The sequence below is a fragment of the Coregonus lavaretus genome, assembly GCF_964263955.1.
Source record: "Coregonus lavaretus genome assembly, contig: HAP1_SCAFFOLD_79, whole genome shotgun sequence".
Taxonomy (NCBI): domain Eukaryota; kingdom Metazoa; phylum Chordata; class Actinopteri; order Salmoniformes; family Salmonidae; genus Coregonus; species Coregonus lavaretus.
Window position 1 is genome coordinate 1103792 of NW_028157882.1, and position 5709 is coordinate 1109500.

Sequence of the window (5709 nt, forward strand, 5' to 3'; positions counted from 1 at the left end):
CATCCTGGTCGCTGAATTCCGAGCCAGCTAAATCCCTACATAACAACCCAGGCAAGCTGCAGTGAGGAAAGTGTTGCTGTTCGAGGGGAGCTGGAAGTTGGTGGTTAAGTACGTGTCAACTGAGGCCGTTGAGAGACCATCAGAGACAGTAAGGACCATCTAATTCAGAGTCAACTCCTGCACAGTAAAGGTTCCTCCTGTCCTGTCAACATGACAATCGCCTTGGAAGAACTACAGGAAGAGGTAGTAGGAGAATTGCACACCCTGACTAAAGACAAGTTACTAGACGTATGTGATTTCCTTGACATATCAGGCGAACAGAGAAGAGTTATTCAAGACAAATCCCGCATATCATTGATGACTCACATTATGATGTTCCTTGAAAGAGAGGAAGTTGCAGAGTTAGAAGATGGCGGCATGTCGGAATTATTGTTACTTAAAGACAAAATGACAGAGATGATCAGTGGCATAGATAGCAAGACAGGGCAAACTGACCATGATATTGAAACAGCCAGAACACATCACATAATCGAGGGACTGAGAACTGTAACCCCACAACAAGGGGTGGGAACTGAGCAGAGTACTGCAGACAAAGCCAGTGATTCTCTGCGCCAGCCCCAACCCCCTGCCCATCTTCAGAGGAGCATGCAGCTCTCACCCAGTGCACAGCCCGGCTCATACTGGCGCAAAGAGTTAAAAATTTCTGGTCAGATAGGTGAACCGGGCCAGAAAGATAAACTGACTTTTTCCAGCCTTGCCCATCAGATTGAGAATGGACTTAACAGAGGCTATCCTGAGGTAGAAATAGTAGACGCAGTAATCAGGGCTATTTCTCCAGGCTCACAGCTACGCAGCTACTTGGAAGGTAAACCCCAGCTAACTCTTCCCACCCTTAGATGCATCCTGCGTTCCCACTTCCAAGAGAAGAGTGCAACAGAGCTTTACAAACAGCTAGCTTCAGAAGCACAGCATAGCAAGGAGACCCCTCAAAGCTTCCTGATGCGCGTCTTAGATTTGAGGCAGAAAGTACTATTTGCGTCCCAGGAGTCAGAATCAGGGCTTAAGTATGACCCTGCTCTAGTCCAGCGCATGTGTTTACACACAGTCCTTACAGGTCTCCAGAGTGACAGTATCAGGATAGACATGCAGCCTCTCCTGCTTGATAGCGAAACATCAGATGAGGTTTTGCTAGAGAAGCTTAACATTGCTTGTGCTAATGAGATAGAAAGACGAAACAAAAAGCGTTTTAATGCCCCACAGCCTGCTACAACTGTAAGTGTAGTCCAGTTAGAAGATACGCCATCTGCAAAGTGTCCTATGAAGGAAGCCAAAGCTAAGATACCCGCAGAACTGTTAACAGAGTTAGCTGAACTTAAGACAGGTGTAGCTTCCCTAAAAGGTCTCAGTGCCGAGATTGCTCAGATTAAGGAGACATTACAGCAGCCTATGTTTCAGTCAGCGCCTTATGCCCATGCCCCACTTCCAGTTAGGAGGCCAGATAGGGAACCCCAGCCACCTGTTTCCCAGCAGCAGTATTACAGCAACTACAGTCAGCCCCATGCACCTGACCCTGCGCAGTATCAATATGCACCTAACCTGTATACCAACCGCTCTGCTCAAGCTCCAAGGAGGTGTTTTGTCTGCCAGCAGGCCAGAACAGATGCACGCTGCACACACTGCTTCCGATGTGGGAGTGGAGAACATTTTCAAGCTGGATGTAAAATCCGGGGAGTCAGACCATCCAAAGAGGCCCCTTTAAACGGGGAAGGGTTACCGCTGAGGGACAAGTGTTAACCGTAGCTACCAAAAAGTCCCAGAAATGTGCAAATTGTGCCAGAGAAGAGTCATTTGAGAACCTGAAACAATGTTCATCATGTAAAGAGACACTGTACTGTTCCAAAGGATGTCAAAACCAACATTGGACTAAACATAAGGAAAAATGCACTCACCTGAAAATTGACTCTACCTGTGAAAAGCTTTCCTGTACAGAAGAAAATGCCCACTCTTTACCATCCCTAGCTCAAGGTTGCCACCCCCATAAGGTCACCTCGCTAGTCGGTAGACAGTGCCTTGTTGAGTGTCACCTGAATCGCCACCACCTCCAAGCTCTATGGGACACAGGCTCTCAGGTATCGGTCATTGATGAACGATGGAAAGCGGAATCTCTCCCAAACGCAAGGCTGAGGGATGTTTCAGAAATTCTGGACTCACCTGATGATCTAAGATTGACGGCAGCAAATGGGACTGAAATGCTGTACCTGGGATGGATTGAAACAACTTTTCGGTTAGCCTCTGAAACTGACCAAACGAAGGAACTGATCATCCCAGTGCTGGTAATGAAAGGCTGTCACCTATCTCATCCCATCATAGGTTTCAATGTTATTGAGCACATCCTGACAAGGACCGAAAAGACTAAACGGTACAGCACAGTGAAAAAAGCTTTCCCAAGCCTCAAAAGAAATAAGGTGAGGGCTTTTATACAGGCTGTTAGTGCAGAACAGACAGATGAATACGCAGTGAAAACCAAGAAAGAGAAGGTTGCTGTACCAAAACACAGTAGCATTCAGATTGAGTGCCGTGTAGCTTCCCAGCCTTTCAAAGATGACATGACAATGCTTTTCCAGCCAGACCTGAACCCGCAGTGGCCAGATGAACTTGAGTTCTTTGACACACTAGTCAGAGTTAAGAAAGGTGTTTTTCCAGTTGTCATGCTTGATGTCTCTAACCCCACTGACCACGACATTGCCCTGCTAGGACGCACCATAATCGGTACAGTACAAACCATTATGACTGTGTTACCTGCCCAAGTCTTTGAAAAAGCTGTCACCCCAGCCACAGTGAATCACACCAGTGTTCAAACCCCATGTACTGCTACTGAACAGTGGGATCCACCAGTAGGTTTAAGTCACCTAACCGAAGAACAGAGAGAGGTTGTTAGGAAAATGCTTAGAGAAGAGTGTCACTCCTTCTCCAGATCAGACAATGACATTGGCTGCATTGAACGATTGAAAATGACTATTTCTCTAAAGGACTCTGAACCAGTCAAGCGCACATACATGTCAGTGCCCAGGCCACTGTATCAGGAGATGAAGGGTTACCTTCATGACCTCATAGCCCAGGGTTGGGTTAGGAAGTCAAACTCTTCATATTCTTCACCTGTCGTGTGTGTTAGGAAGAAGGACGGGACCCTCCGGTTGTGCATAGATTACAGAGACCTGAACAGAAAGACACATCCCGACCGCCAGCCCATCCCTCGGGTCCAGGACATCATGGACAGTTTAGGTGGTAATTCCTGGTTCTCTCTTTTAGATCAGGGAAAAGCATATCACCAAGGGTTCATCTCTGAAGAAAGCAGATCACTGACAGCATTTGTGACCCCATGGGGACTCTATGAGTGGATACGTATGCCATTCGGCCTCATGAACGCTCCTGCAGCTTTTCAGCGTTGTATGGAGGAATGTTTGGAAGGGCTCCGGGACAACATCTGCATTCCTTATCTGGACGACACGCTAGTTTTCAGTAAAACTTTCGACAGCCATGTGAATGATGTGCAAAAGGTTTTGCAGCGTCTCAGAGAGTATGGCATCAAACTCAAACCAAGTAAGTGTGATCTCTTTAAACCCCAGGTCCGTTATTCGGGCAGAATAGTGTCTGCAGACGGCAGCAAAGTTGACCCAGCCGATTTTGAAGCAGTAAGAGCATTGAAAGAGATCAGACCACAGACTGTGGGCCAGCTCAGAAAAATGCTTGGTTTACTCACTTACTACAGACAGTACATCAAAGACTTTTCTAGGAGGGCCAGCTGTCTGTATGACCTCCTGAAAGCAGATTCAGAGAAATTACCTGACCACCCACGGAAAGCAAAAACAAAGAAAGTAAGTCATGTGGTGCCCTCAAACAAGCCAATCCTGTGGACTGACCAGCATCAACAGGCACTTGAACAGCTGATTGAGTGTCTGCTTCACCCACCAGTCTTAGGTTTCCCTGACTTCACTCAGCCATTTGTTGTACACACTGATGCGTCACATCAAGGCTTGGGAGCAGTTCTTTATCAAGAGCAAGATGGGAAGCTTAGGGTCATTGCTTATGGCTCTCGAACCTTAACAGCAGCTGAGAAGAACTATCACTACCACTCTGGCAAGCTAGAATTTCTAGCTCTGAAATGGGCAATCACTGATAAGTTCCATGATTATTTGTACTATGCTCCGACCTTCACTGTATACAGTGATAACAACCCGCTCAGCTACATTCTGTCTACTGCAAAACTGAACGCAACCACTTCCAGGTGGGTTGCAGAATTGGCTGATTTCCACTTTACAATAAAGTACAGGCTAGGCAGAGAGAACGGTGATGCAGATGCTTTGTCGAGGATGCCACTGGATGTAGAGTCACTGATGAGAGAATGTTCTGAGGAGCTTCCACCAGACACCATTGCTGCCACGATACAAGCAGTAGAGGTACAGAAAGAGCCTTTTGTGCCTTGGTCAATTTCAGCTGCATTTATGTCAGTATCAGCTGAAGGTGAGACAACTACAGCAACAATCAGCTCGATCCCAAAAGAGGGGATAAGAGAGGCACAAGAGTCTGATCCGGTCATCCGTCCTGTGCTCGATTTCAAGCTGTCTGGTTCCAAACCGCCAGTTAAAGAGCAAAAGGAATTCAGTCCAAAGACAAAATGCCTATTCAGAGAATGGGACAAATTGACAATCGACAGTGATGGTATTCTTTACAGAATCACTACAGCCCGCAAGCAGTTAGTTCTACCAGAGCAGTACAAAGGTAAAGTGATGGAAGAGTTGCACAATAACATGGGACACCAAGGTACTGACCGCACTGTATCACTAGTACGTGACCGCTTCTTCTGGCCTTATATGCAATCTGACATCGAGCACTATGTGACTAAAACTTGTAGCTGTGTCAAGCAGAAAAAGCCAGGCCATGAAACAAGAGCTCCTCTGACAAACATTGTGACAACACAGCCATTTGAACTGGTATGTATAGATTTCCTCCATCTCGACAGATGCAAAGGGGGATATGAGTACATCCTCGTGATTGTTGATCATTTTACACGTTTCACTCAAGCCTACGCCACCACATCAAAGTCAGGAAAAACTGCTGCAAATCTCATCTTCAATGACTTTGCCCTGAAGTTTGGGTTCCCCTCCCGCATCCACCATGACCAAGGGGGAGAATTCGAAAATCAGTTGTTCCATCAGTTAAAGAAACTCAGTGGCATGGCGGGGTCCAGAACAACACCCTATCACCCGATGGGGAACGGTCAAGTGGAACGAATGAACAGAACATTGTTGCAAATGCTAAAGACACTAACTGAGACACAAAAGTCAAACTGGAAGGAGTCTCTAAACAAACTGGTTTATGCCTATAACTGCACCCGTTGCGAAGTGACTGGCTATTCACCATTTTATCTTCTGTTTGGGAGATCACCCAGGCTTCCAGTTGATATGTTCTTTGGATTGTGCACAGAGGCAGGTTCCAGTAACCAGCGAGACTACGTGGAGAACTGGAAACGAGGAATGGAAGAAGCATACTCCATTGCAAATGAAAATGCTCAGAAAGCTGCTGAAAGAAGTAAGAAGTACTATGACACTAAAGTTAGGAGTTCAGTGCTACAGCCTGGCGAGCGAGTTCTGATTAAAAACCTGACACCAAGAGGAGGACCAGGCAAACTCCGTAACTATTGGGAAGATC